Source organism: Phyllobates terribilis, unplaced genomic scaffold (genome assembly GCF_046119375.1).
Source record: "Phyllobates terribilis strain yellow unplaced genomic scaffold, ASM4611937v1 Scaffold_108__1_contigs__length_5656254, whole genome shotgun sequence".
Classification (NCBI taxonomy): Eukaryota; Metazoa; Chordata; class Amphibia; order Anura; family Dendrobatidae; genus Phyllobates; species Phyllobates terribilis.
Genome location: NW_027362868.1, coordinates 849139 through 863137, shown reverse-complemented (window position 1 = coordinate 863137; position 13999 = coordinate 849139). Strand labels below are relative to the sequence as shown.

Below are 13999 nucleotides of genomic sequence, written 5' to 3'. Positions count from 1 at the left end.
GCAGACTGAAGGTGGCTGCTGCTGTGCGCAGGTATATAAAGGCTCAGAGCCTATTATGACACGCGCAGCCAGCGTTCCATTGCCACATTCCGTCTACTGCAGGCGGGATACCTGGATGGCTGAATGTCACTGAGAAGCTCACAGAGACCGCCATAAGCAACAGTTTAAAAGAATGCCACAGACTAATCAACCAAACTTTTTGGGTTGGTTTCTCTTTTATAGTCTGCAGGCATTAAATGAAAGAAGTCAGTGTTCCAGCAGAGGGAGACAACGTTTCAGAAAAGGCATTGTAGCAAACCAAAAAAGAAATTTTAAGCGCAGCAGAGTAACCAGCTCACATACCTGTTAGCTCAGGTGAGTTTAAAAGGCTGCTGTTGATAACAAGGGCATTTGCTAAATAGATGGTGTGTGTGCAACAATATACTGAAAGGTCAATTATATTGTGCAGCTTATCTCACCACCTGTAGTTATTTAGGTGAAAGCTCCAAAATGCTTGCCTAATATGTCTGTTTATCCAAAAGGAAGTATAGAGGGAGAGCTAGATAGATAGCATTGCATTACATTACATTACATGGCAATGCAATGCACAGTTGCTGAAGTTGAACCAAAATGAGCTTGTCATCTGGCTTCTGCAACTTTTAACATGAAAAATCCAATGAGGAGAAGAAAAGCAAAGCCAAAGAGTCCATCCCAAAATCCGACAAACAAGCAAAATGAACAAAAAGCATTGAATTCAATTCTTTCTGATTTTAGAAACTGCATTAAAGAAGGGGTGCACCGGTCCTGGAGATACTGCAATACCAGGTCAATGCGTGGAGTGGACAGAGCAAGCTCTTTTTCCATCTCCCTGTTCTAAAAATCCATTTAATATATGGTCCCCAGATAGGGGACGTATCAGATATTAAACTGATAAGAACAGATACTACACTTGATCTTAGCCAAAAGGCCGAGAAGCGATAACCAGAATTGGTTTCCGACTACGGTGCCACCCAAGGATTCTGAAAAGTCCATTTGTGGAGATGGCCACCTGGACTCCCGTTAAGAAGACATGCTGTCAACCTCTAGATCCCTCACATGCCTGCACTTTTCGGCTTGCTGCTGCTGCAATCCACGCGTTTTAGATCTGCATAACTCCACCTCTTTTAGCACAGTACCCTCAACCCCCGGCTGTTCCCACCCGCCTCAACACCGTTGGAAGGGAGGAGAACCAATTAAGGCGGGGGGGGGGGGTGGAACGAGCAGCTGTCTACCCTTAGCAGGAGGGTTGCTGATTAATTACCTCTCCTGCTGCTGCTGCTGCTGGCTGTCCAGCAGCAGACTGAAGGTGGCTGCTGCTGTGCGCAGGTATATAAAGGCTCAGAGCCTATTATGACACGCGCAGCCAGCGTTCCATTGCCACATTCCGTCTACTGCAGGCGGGATACCTGGATGGCTGAATGTCACTGAGAAGCTCACAGAGACCGCCATAAGCAACAGTTTAAAAGAATGCCACAGACTAATCAACCAAACTTTTTGGGTTGGTTTCTCTTTTATAGTCTGCAGGCATTAAATGAAAGAAGTCAGTGTTCCAGCAGAGGGAGACAACGTTTCAGAAAAGGCATTGTAGCAAACCAAAAAAGAAATTTTAAGCGCAGCAGAGTAACCAGCTCACATACCTGTTAGCTCAGGTGAGTTTAAAAGGCTGCTGTTGATAACAAGGGCATTTGCTAAATAGATGGTGTGTGTGCAACAATATACTGAAAGGTCAATTATATTGTGCAGCTTATCTCACCACCTGTAGTTATTTAGGTGAAAGCTCCAAAATGCTTGCCTAATATGTCTGTTTATCCAAAAGGAAGTATAGAGGGAGAGCTAGATAGATAGCATTGCATTACATTACATTACATGGCAATGCAATGCACAGTTGCTGAAGTTGAACCAAAATGAGCTTGTCATCTGGCTTCTGCAACTTTTAACATGAAAAATCCAATGAGGAGAAGAAAAGCAAAGCCAAAGAGTCCATCCCAAAATCCGACAAACAAGCAAAATGAACAAAAAGCATTGAATTCAATTCTTTCTGATTTTAGAAACTGCATTAAAGAAGGGGTGCACCGGTCCTGGAGATACTGCAATACCAGGTCAATGCGTGGAGTGGACAGAGCAAGCTCTTTTTCCATCTCCCTGTTCTAAAAATCCATTTAATATATGGTCCCCAGATAGGGGACGTATCAGATATTAAACTGATAAGAACAGATACTACACTTGATCTTAGCCAAAAGGCCGAGAAGCGATAACCAGAATTGGTTTCCGACTACGGTGCCACCCAAGGATTCTGAAAAGTCCATTTGTGGAGATGGCCACCTGGACTCCCGTTAAGAAGACATGCTGTCAACCTCTAGATCCCTCACATGCCTGCACTTTTCAGCTTGCTGCTGCTGCAATCCACGCGTTTTAGATCTGCATAACTCCACCTCTTTTAGCACAGTACCCTCAACCCCCGGCTGTTCCCACCCGCCTCAACACCGTTGGAAGGGAGGAGAACCAATTAAGGCGGGGGGGGGGTGGAGCGAGCAGCTGTCTACCCTTAGCAGGAGGGTTGCTGATTAATTACCTCTCCTGCTGCTGCTGCTGCTGGCTGTCCAGCAGCAGACTGAAGGTGGCTGCTGCTGTGCGCAGGTATATAAAGGCTCAGAGCCTATTATGACACGCGCAGCCAGCGTTCCATTGCCACATTCCGTCTACTGCAGGCGGGATACCTGGATGGCTGAATGTCACTGAGAAGCTCACAGAGACCGCCATAAGCAACAGTTTAAAAGAATGCCACAGACTAAACAACCAAACTTTTTGGGTTGGTTTCTCTTTTATAGTCTGCAGGCATTAAATGAAAGAAGTCAGTGTTCCAGCAGAGGGAGACAACGTTTCAGAAAAGGCATTGTAGCAAACCAAAAAAGAAATTTTAAGCGCAGCAGAGTAACCAGCTCACATACCTGTTAGCTCAGGTGAGTTTAAAAGGCTGCTGTTGATAACAAGGGCATTTGCTAAATAGATGGTGTGTGTGCAACAATATACTGAAAGGTCAATTATATTGTGCAGCTTATCTCACCACCTGTAGTTATTTAGGTGAAAGCTCCAAAATGCTTGCCTAATATGTCTGTTTATCCAAAAGGAAGTATAGAGGGAGAGCTAGATAGATAGCATTGCATTACATTACATTACATGGCAATGCAATGCACAGTTGCTGAAGTTGAACCAAAATGAGCTTGTCATCTGGCTTCTGCAACTTTTAACATGAAAAATCCAATGAGGAGAAGAAAAGCAAAGCCAAAGAGTCCATCCCAAAATCCGACAAACAAGCAAAATGAACAAAAAGCATTGAATTCAATTCTTTCTGATTTTAGAAACTGCATTAAAGAAGGGGTGCACCGGTCCTGGAGATACTGCAATACCAGGTCAATGCGTGGAGTGGACAGAGCAAGCTCTTTTTCCATCTCCCTGTTCTAAAAATCCATTTAATATATGGTCCCCAGATAGGGGACGTATCAGATATTAAACTGATAAGAACAGATACTACACTTGATCTTAGCCAAAAGGCCGAGAAGCGATAACCAGAATTGGTTTCCGACTACGGTGCCACCCAAGGATTCTGAAAAGTCCATTTGTGGAGATGGCCACCTGGACTCCCGTTAAGAAGACATGCTGTCAACCTCTAGATCCCTCACATGCCTGCACTTTTCGGCTTGCTGCTGCTGCAATCCACGCGTTTTAGATCTGCATAACTCCACCTCTTTTAGCACAGTACCCTCAACCCCCGGCTGTTCCCACCCGCCTCAACACCGTTGGAAGGGAGGAGAACCAATTAAGGCGGGGGGGGGTGGAACGAGCAGCTGTCTACCCTTAGCAGGAGGGTTGCTGATTAATTACCTCTCCTGCTGCTGCTGCTGCTGGCTGTCCAGCAGCAGACTGAAGGTGGCTGCTGCTGTGCGCAGGTATATAAAGGCTCAGAGCCTATTATGACACGCGCAGCCAGCGTTCCATTGCCACATTCCGTATACTGCAGGCGGGATACCTGGATGGCTGAATGTCACTGAGAAGCTCACAGAGACCGCCATAAGCAACAGTTTAAAAGAATGCCACAGACTAAACAACCAAACTTTTTGGGTTGGTTTCTCTTTTATAGTCTGCAGGCATTAAATGAAAGAAGTCAGTGTTCCAGCAGAGGGAGACAACGTTTCAGAAAAGGCATTGTAGCAAACCAAAAAAGAAATTTTAAGCGCAGCAGAGTAACCAGCTCACATACCTGTTAGCTCAGGTGAGTTTAAAAGGCTGCTGTTGATAACAAGGGCATTTGCTAAATAGATGGTGTGTGTGCAACAATATACTGAAAGGTCAATTATATTGTGCAGCTTATCTCACCACCTGTAGTTATTTAGGTGAAAGCTCCAAAATGCTTGCCTAATATGTCTGTTTATCCAAAAGGAAGTATAGAGGGAGAGCTAGATAGATAGCATTGCATTACATTACATTACATGGCAATGCAATGCACAGTTGCTGAAGTTGAACCAAAATGAGCTTGTCATCTGGCTTCTGCAACTTTTAACATGAAAAATCCAATGAGGAGAAGAAAAGCAAAGCCAAAGAGTCCATCCCAAAATCCGACAAACAAGCAAAATGAACAAAAAGCATTGAATTCAATTCTTTCTGATTTTAGAAACTGCATTAAAGAAGGGGTGCACCGGTCCTGGAGATACTGCAATACCAGGTCAATGCGTGGAGTGGACAGAGCAAGCTCTTTTTCCATCTCCCTGTTCTAAAAATCCATTTAATATATGGTCCCCAGATAGGGGACGTATCAGATATTAAACTGATAAGAACAGATACTACACTTGATCTTAGCCAAAAGGCCGAGAAGCGATAACCAGAATTGGTTTCCGACTACGGTGCCACCCAAGGATTCTGAAAAGTCCATTTGTGGAGATGGCCACCTGGACTCCCGTTAAGAAGACATGCTGTCAACCTCTAGATCCCTCACATGCCTGCACTTTTCGGCTTGCTGCTGCTGCAATCCACGCGTTTTAGATCTGCATAACTCCACCTCTTTTAGCACAGTACCCTCAACCCCCGGCTGTTCCCACCCGCCTCAACACCGTTGGAAGGGAGGAGAACCAATTAAGGCGGGGGGGGGGGGTGGAACGAGCAGCTGTCTACCCTTAGCAGGAGGGTTGCTGATTAATTACCTCTCCTGCTGCTGCTGCTGCCGGCTGTCCAGCAGCAGACTGAACGTGGCTGCTGCTGTGCGCAGGTATATAAAGGCTCAGAGCCTATTATGACACGCGCAGCCAGCGTTCCATTGCCACATTCCGTCTACTGCAGGCGGGATACCTGGATGGCTGAATGTCACTGAGAAGCTCACAGAGACCGCCATAAGCAACAGTTTAAAAGAATGCCACAGACTAATCAACCAAACTTTTTGGGTTGGTTTCTCTTTTATAGTCTGCAGGCATTAAATGAAAGAAGTCAGTGTTCCAGCAGAGGGAGACAACGTTTCAGAAAAGGCATTGTAGCAAACCAAAAAAGAAATTTTAAGCGCAGCAGAGTAACCAGCTCACATACCTGTTAGCTCAGGTGAGTTTAAAAGGCTGCTGTTGATAACAAGGGCATTTGCTAAATAGATGGTGTGTGTGCAACAATATACTGAAAGGTCAATTATATTGTGCAGCTTATCTCACCACCTGTAGTTATTTAGGTGAAAGCTCCAAAATGCTTGCCTAATATGTCTGTTTATCCAAAAGGAAGTATAGAGGGAGAGCTAGATAGATAGCATTGCATTACATTACATTACATGGCAATGCAATGCACAGTTGCTGAAGTTGAACCAAAATGAGCTTGTCATCTGGCTTCTGCAACTTTTAACATGAAAAATCCAATGAGGAGAAGAAAAGCAAAGCCAAAGAGTCCATCCCAAAATCCGACAAACAAGCAAAATGAACAAAAAGCATTGAATTCAATTCTTTCTGATTTTATAAACTGCATTAACCGGTTCCCGACCGCCCACTGTAGATAAACGTCGGCGCTTGCCGGGCTCTGTGCAGCGCCGACGTTTAAAAACGGTGGGTGGTCTCGCAGCGCTCAGGACCCCTAGGGTCCTGCAAGCGCTGCGATTCCGGTGCAGAGCGTTAGCTCTGACAGGGAACATCATCGGGACCTGATTAGATCAGGTCCCAGTGATGTTAACCCTTAGCTGTCTTCTATATGCTGTGATCTATAGTGATCACGGCATATAGGAGACAGCAGGAGGAGAGGGGGTCGTCAACTTACCTCTCCGAAGACCTCCGTGTCCTTCCAGGACCTGGGGTTGCTATGGCAGCTGGAGGTCACATGACCGCCTCCAGCTCTGCCATATATGGTGTCCTGTCTGGCTCAGCTGCAGCTGTAGCCAGACAGGAGACTCTGACTGAAACAGTCAGGGAAGATCTCATGTAATGTAATATATGTCTATTACATTACATGAGATCAGAGATCAGAAAAATAAAGATTAATGTCCCATACAGGGACTAAGTAAAAATGTGAAAAAAAGTAAAAAAAAAGTTTTTAAACTATTAATAAAAAAATCACAAAATAAATAAAAATAAATAAATAAAATATTAAACCAATAAATCCGTATATTTTTACAAAACCAAAAAAAGTACACATATTTGGTATCGCCGCGTCCGAAACAACCCGAGCTATAAAACTGTCACACTAATTAACTCCTTCTGTGCACACCGTAATAAAAATAAATAAAAAACGGAGCAAAAAAATATGCTTTTTCATCATATTGCCAAACAAAAAGTGGAAAAAAATGCGATCAAAAAACAAAATAGAAATAAAAATGGTACCACTGAAAACGTCATCTTGTTACGCAAAAAATAAGCCGCCATACAGCTCCATCAGCCGAAAAATAAAAAAGTTATAGCGCTCAGAATAAAGCAATGCAAAAAAAATATTTTTTTCTATAAAATAGTTTTATTGTGTTAAAACGCCAAAACATAAAAAAAATACAGTAAGTGTAGTATCGCTGTAAACGTACTGACCCGAAGAATAACGCTGCCTGATCACTTTTACCACACGCAGAACGGCATAAAAAAAAAACTCAAAAAACAATTCCTGAATTGTTTGTTTTTGTTAATTTTACCTCCCAAAAAACGAAATAGAAAGCGATCAAAAAATGTCACGTCCCTAAAAATGGTACCAATAAAAATGTCAACTCGTCCCGCAAAAAACAAGCCGTCACATGACTCTGTCGGCCGAAATATGGAAAAATTATAGCTCTCAAAATATGGTGATGCAAAAACTAGATTTTGCAAAAAAAGCGTCTTTTAGTGTGTGACAGCTGTCAGTCATAAAAACCCGATATCAATCTGGTATCTCTGTAATCACACCGACCCGAAGAATAAAGTAATCTAATCAGTTATATCACACTAGGAACGGCGTAAAAAATAAATAAAACCAATTCTTCACCTGCTACTGATTTGTTTATTATGTCCCCAAAGATCCCAGTAAGGCTCTGCCCACATTTATCCTGTGCTCTGCGCTGAGCACTTACACCAGAGTTTCCGTGTAAATCTCTGAAATACATGATTCAGCCGGAACCCATGACGGAAGATTCCCTGTAATGAGACAGATATAGGCCACTGTGGACGCCGTCTAGCCTGGGATCCCACGGTGTCATTTGTTTTAGGCGTGCATAAAAGTGCGGTTGGCCACAGTTTTGTGCACTTCTGAAAAAAAGGACACCGCTACACAGAGGCCAGACGGTGTCCAGAGTAACTCTGCTGCCTCATTACAGTGAATGGATCCTGCAGGGGTTTCATCTGAATTACATCACTTGGAAATTTAGATGGAAACCCCGATGTAAGTGCTCAGCCTAGAGCGCCGGATAAATGTTACGTAAAATGTTCCCAATAAAAGCTTCAACTCAGTCCTCAAAAAAAGCTAGTCCCCACTCAGGTCCGTCATCTGTTAAAAATATAAGGGACTTCCAAGTTACTGGTAGCAGAAAGGCTCTGGAAAAGCAAAATGACCCTTGCCCCCCAAAAGAAATTCAGAAAATTTTGTGCTCCCAAATCCAAATGCCTATTCTACAATAATTTGTTCTCCAATTGTCAAATAGCACTCCGTCCCCCCCAGATCTCACCGTATGGCTAAGCGGTACGATACAGCCACATATGGGGTATTGACACTTTTAGAAGAAATTGTGTGACACATTTCGGCACCATTTTTACCCATTGCCCTGTGTGAAAATGTAAAATCTGAGGGTAAAACATTTTTTTGTGGTAAAAATATAATTATGATTTTTTCACTGCCCAATGGTATAAATTTAAAAATTAAAAAATACTCACTACTTCCCTAGATGAATTCCTTGAGAGGTGTAGTTTACAAAATGGGGTCATTTGTGGAGGTTTCTGCTGTTTTGGCATGTCAGCGACTCTTCAAATGTGACATGGTGTCTGCTGCCTATCCCAGCCAACATAGCGCTCCTTTCTCTTCCGAACCCTGCCGTACACCAAAGCAGTGGTTTTCCCCCACATATGGGGTATCGGCGTACTCAGGAGAAATTGTACAACAAATTTCATGGTGCAATTTCTCCGGTTATCCTTATGATAATGCAAAATTAGGGGATGAAAAACATTTTTTATGGGAAAAATGTGAAAATTTTATTTTCACGGCTCAATATTATAAACTTCTGTGAAGCAGCTGGGGGTGCAAGGTGCTCACCACACATCTAGATAAGTTCCCTAAGGGGTCTAGTTTCCAAAATGGTGGCACTTGTGGGGGGTTTCCGCTGTTTAGACACATTAGGGGCTCCACAAATGTGACATGGCGTCCGCTAATTATTCAAATAAATTTTACATTCAAAAAGTCAAATGGCGCTCCTTCCCTTTCAAACCCTGCCGTGCGCCCAAACAGTGGTTTTCCCTCACATATGGGGTATCGGCGTGTTCAGGAGAAATTGCACAACAAACTTCATGGTGCAATTTATCCTGTTACCCTTATGATAATACAAAATTAGAGAATGAAAAAGATTTTTTGTGGGAAAAATGTGAAAATTTTATTTTTACGGCTCAATATTATAAACTTCTGTGAAGCAGCTGGGGGTGCGAGGTGCTCACCACACATCTAGATAAGTTCCCTAAGGGGTCTAGTTTCCAAAATGGTGGCACTTGTGGGGGGTTTCCACTGTTTAGTCACATTAGGGGCTCCCCAAATGCGACATGGCGTCTGCTAATTATTCAAACAAATTTTACATTCAAAAAGTCAAATGGCGCTCCTTCCCTTTCAAACCCTGCCATGCGCCCAAACAGTAATTTGCCTCCACATATGGGGTATCAGCGTGTTCAGGAGAAATTGCACAACAAATTTCATGGTGCAATTTATCCTATTACCCTTATGATAATGCAAAATTAAGGGATGAAAAACGGTTTTGTGGGAAAAATGTGAAAATTTTATTTTTACGGCTCAATATTATAAACTTCTGTGAAGCAGCTGGGGGTGCGAGGTGCTCACCACACATCTAGATAAGTTCCCTAAGGGGTCTAGTTTCCAAAATGGTGGCACTTGTGGGGGGTTTCCACTGTTTAGTCACATTAGGGGCTCCCCAAATGCGACATGGCGTCTGCTAATTATTCAAACAAATTTTACATTCAAAAAGTCAAATGGCGCTCCTTCCCTTTCAAACCCTGCCGTGCGCCCAAACAGTGGTTTTCCCTCACATATGGGGTATCGGCGTGTTCAGGAGAAATTGCACAACAAATTTCATGGTGCAATTTATCCTATTACCCTTATGATAATGCAAAATTAAGGGATGAAAAACGGTTTTGTGGGAAAAATGTGAAAATTTTATTTTTACAGCTCAATATTATAAACTTCTGTGAAGCACCTTGGGGTTCAAGGTGCTCACCACACATCTAGATAAGTTCCCTAAGGGGTCTAGTTTCCAAAATGGTGTCACTTGTGGGGGGTTTCCACTGTTTAGGCACATCAGGAGCTCTCCAAACGCAACATGGCGTCTGCTAATTATTCAGACAAATTTTACATTCAAAAAGTCTAATGGCGCTCCTTCCCTTCCGAGCCCTGCCGTGCGCCCAAACAGTGGTTTTCCCTCACATATGGGGTATCAGCACGCTCAAGAGAAATTGCACAAAAAATTTTGGGGTCCATTTTTTTCCTGTTACCCCTGTGAAAATAAAAAAAATTGGGTCTAAAGTAACATTTTTGTGAAAAAAGTTAAATGTTAATTTTTTTCTTCCACATTCCAAAAATTTCTGTGAAGCACCTGAAGGGTTAATAAAGTTCTTGAATGTGGTTTTGAGCACCTTGAGGGGTGCAGTTTTTAGAACGGTGTCACTTTTGGGTATTTTCTGTCATAAAGACCCCTCAAAGTGACTTCAAATATGATGTGGTCCCTAAAAAAATGTTTTTGTAAATTTTGTTGGAAAAATGAGAAATCGCTGGTCAACTTTTAACCCTTATAGCTCCCTAACAAAAAAAAATTTTGGTTCCAAAATTGTGCTGATGTAAAGTAGACATGTGGGAAATGTTATTTATTAAGTATTTTGTGTGACATATTTCTCTGATTTAAGGGCTTAAAAATTCAAAGTTTGAAAATTGCAAAATTTTCAAAATTTTCGCCAAATTTCCGATTTTTTCACAAATAAACGCATGTGATATCAAAGAAATTTTACCACTATCATGAAGTACAATATGTCACGAAAAAACAATCTCAGAATCAGGGGGATCCGTTGAAGCGTTCCAGAGTAATTGCTTCATAAAGTGACAGTGGTCAGAATTGAAAAAATTGGCCCGGTCACGAAGGCAAAAACAGGCTCTGGTGCGAAGTGGTTAAAGAAGGGGTGCACCGGTCCTGGAGATACTGCAATACCAGGTCAATGCGTGGAGTGGACAGAGCAAGCTCTTTTTCCATCTCCCTGTTCTAAAAATCCATTTAATATATGGTCCCCAGATAGGGGACGTATCAGATATTAAACTGATAAGAACAGATTTTTTTTTTTTTTCGAAAGCCCGAATTCGTGTACAAAACCCGAGTGCGCTTAAAAAAGTGACAAGTGCCACAAAAAAAGTGCACTAGGATGCTGGTCTTCTTGAAACCCTCTCCAAAAGGAGAAGGGTCCCCCAAACCATTCCCCGTCCCTCCGAGCCAGAAGGCCACAGCGAGGAACAGGGACAAATAGCCACCTCCAGCCGAAGCCAGTGGCGACCCAATCTTACCCCCAGCACCTGCCCGAGTTCTCACCCGAGCAAGGCACTGGGAGCCAAAGACTGTGCTCCCCTCCCGGAAGAGGGGAGCCAACAACGCTCTCCTCCCGAAAGAGGAGAGCCAGGGGGGTTCAGGGGGGAGCGGAACCTGATGGCCAAACACTCCCCCCCTAGACCTGCCAAGAGAGGAACCCATAAGGGAACCGCATCCCGACAAAATCCTAGTAGGACGTGACACACGTGAATAAGTGGACACACAGTGACAAAGAAATTAAATAAATAGTGAAGGTTTCACAGTATAATACTGCCCGGACCTTCGACCGGGAATTGAAAAAATTCCCCATCCTAAGGCCAGAAGGCCCAGAATAAGGGTGTGTGCGAAGAAAGAAATATTGAAGTGCTTGTGCAAATGTGCCATAAACTCAAGTGGGGTTCCCAATCCCAGTGAGTTAAGGCACCCCAGGGTCACCACTCCTGGGGCACTTCACACTTCGGGCTTTCGATCTTCCCCGGCCCAATGGCGTCAATCCTGGGGGGCCATGCTTTCCACCAGATGACTATATTAGCCACCTGGCGTACTAACAAGCGCCTAAACCCCAGTGTGCATAATGTATCAATCTACTAGGGCGGCTAACATCCAAAACCGCCTTTTCGAAAGATACTACACTTGATCTTAGCCAAAAGGCCGAGAAGCGATAACCAGAATTGGTTTCCGACTACGGTGCCACCCAAGGATTCTGAAAAGTCCATTTGTGGAGATGGCCACCTGGACTCCCGTTAAGAAGACATGCTGTCAACCTCTAGATCCCTCACATGCCTGCACTTTTCGGCTTGCTGCTGCTGCAATCCACGCGTTTTAGATCTGCATAACTCCACCTCTTTTAGCACAGTACCCTCAACCCCCGGCTGTTCCCACCCGCCTCAACACCGTTGGAAGGGAGGAGAACCAATTAAGGCGCGGGGGGGGGGTGGAACGAGCAGCTGTCTACCCTTAGCAGGAGGGTTGCTGATTAATTACCTCTCCTGCTGCTGCTGCTGCTGGCTGTCCAGCAGCAGACTGAAGGTGGCTGCTGCTGTGCGCAGGTATATAAAGGCTCAGAGCCTATTATGACACGCGCAGCCAGCGTTCCATTGCCACATTCCGTCTACTGCAGGCGGGATACCTGGATGGCTGAATGTCACTGAGAAGCTCACAGAGACCGCCATAAGCAACAGTTTAAAAGAATGCCACAGACTAATCAACCAAACTTTTTGGGTTGGTTTCTCTTTTATAGTCTGCAGGCATTAAATGAAAGAAGTCAGTGTTCCAGCAGAGGGAGACAACGTTTCAGAAAAGGCATTGTAGCAAACCAAAAAAGAAATTTTAAGCGCAGCAGAGTAACCAGCTCACATACCTGTTAGCTCAGGTGAGTTTAAAAGGCTGCTGTTGATAACAAGGGCATTTGCTAAATAGATGGTGTGTGTGCAACAATATACTGAAAGGTCAATTATATTGTGCAGCTTATCTCACCACCTGTAGTTATTTAGGTGAAAGCTCCAAAATGCTTGCCTAATATGTCTGTTTATCCAAAAGGAAGTATAGAGGGAGAGCTAGATAGATAGCATTGCATTACATTACATTACATGGCAATGCAATGCACAGTTGCTGAAGTTGAACCAAAATGAGCTTGTCATCTGGCTTCTGCAACTTTTAACATGAAAAATCCAATGAGGAGAAGAAAAGCAAAGCCAAAGAGTCCATCCCAAAATCCGACAAACAAGCAAAATGAACAAAAAGCATTGAATTCAATTCTTTCTGATTTTAGAAACTGCATTAAAGAAGGGGTGCACCGGTCCTGGAGATACTGCAATACCAGGTCAATGCGTGGAGTGGACAGAGCAAGCTCTTTTTCCATCTCCCTGTTCTAAAAATCCATTTAATATATGGTCCCCAGATAGGGGACGTATCAGATATTAAACTGATAAGAACAGATACTACACTTGATCTTAGCCAAAAGGCCGAGAAGCGATAACCAGAATTGGTTTCCGACTACGGTGCCACCCAAGGATTCTGAAAAGTCCATTTGTGGAGATGGCCACCTGGACTCCCGTTAAGAAGACATGCTGTCAACCTCTAGATCCCTCACATGCCTGCACTTTTCGGCTTGCTGCTACTGCAATCCACGCGTTTTAGATCTGCATAACTCCACCTCTTTTAGCACAGTACCCTCAACCCCCGGCTGTTCCCACCCGCCTCAACACCGTTGGAAGGGAGGAGAACCAATTAAGGCGGGGGGGGGTGGAACGAGCAGCTGTCTACCCTTAGCAGGAGGGTTGCTGATTAATTACCTCTCCTGCTGCTGCTGCTGCTGGCTGTCCAGCAGCAGACTGAAGGTGGCTGCTGCTGTGCGCAGGTATATAAAGGCTCAGAGCCTATTATGACACGCGCAGCCAGCGTTCCATTGCCACATTCCGTCTACTGCAGGCGGGATACCTGGATGGCTGAATGTCACTGAGAAGCTCACAGAGACCGCCATAAGCAACAGTTTAAAAGAATGCCACAGACTAATCAACCAAACTTTTTGGGTTGGTTTCTCTTTTATAGTCTGCAGACATTAAATGAAAGAAGTCAGTGTTCCAGCAGAGGGAGACAACGTTTCAGAAAAGGCATTGTAGCAAACCAAAAAAGAAATTTTAAGCGCAGCAGAGTAACCAGCTCACATACCTGTTAGCTCAGGTGAGTTTAAAAGGCTGCTGTTGATAACAAGGGCATTTGCTAAATAGATGG

The 13999-nt window shown here is 43.8% G+C and overlaps 6 non-coding genes and 1 pseudogene across 6 annotated transcripts; all 7 read right to left on the bottom strand.

Moving 5' to 3' along the window:
- Positions 1 to 767: 767 nt before the first annotated feature.
- Positions 768 to 958, bottom strand: LOC141201305 (U2 spliceosomal RNA). The gene has a single exon (XR_012272870.1). It is a non-coding gene; the product is annotated as a U2 spliceosomal RNA (small nuclear RNA).
- A 1122-nt stretch (positions 959 to 2080) lies between these two features.
- LOC141201303 (U2 spliceosomal RNA) lies at positions 2081 to 2271 on the bottom strand. The gene has a single exon (XR_012272868.1). It is a non-coding gene; the product is annotated as a U2 spliceosomal RNA (small nuclear RNA).
- Positions 2272 to 3391: 1120 nt separating this feature from the next.
- LOC141201302 (U2 spliceosomal RNA) lies at positions 3392 to 3582 on the bottom strand. The gene has a single exon (XR_012272867.1). It is a non-coding gene; the product is annotated as a U2 spliceosomal RNA (small nuclear RNA).
- Positions 3583 to 4701: 1119 nt separating this feature from the next.
- On the bottom strand, positions 4702 to 4892 carry LOC141201301 (U2 spliceosomal RNA). The gene has a single exon (XR_012272866.1). It is a non-coding gene; the product is annotated as a U2 spliceosomal RNA (small nuclear RNA).
- A 5971-nt stretch (positions 4893 to 10863) lies between these two features.
- On the bottom strand, positions 10864 to 11047 carry LOC141200901 (U2 spliceosomal RNA). Its single transcript, XR_012272593.1, has one exon. It is a non-coding gene; the product is annotated as a U2 spliceosomal RNA (small nuclear RNA).
- Positions 11048 to 11837: 790 nt separating this feature from the next.
- On the bottom strand, positions 11838 to 11929 carry LOC141201015 (U2 spliceosomal RNA; annotated as a pseudogene).
- Positions 11930 to 13051: 1122 nt separating this feature from the next.
- On the bottom strand, positions 13052 to 13242 carry LOC141201300 (U2 spliceosomal RNA). The gene has a single exon (XR_012272865.1). It is a non-coding gene; the product is annotated as a U2 spliceosomal RNA (small nuclear RNA).
- Positions 13243 to 13999: the final 757 nt, after the last annotated feature.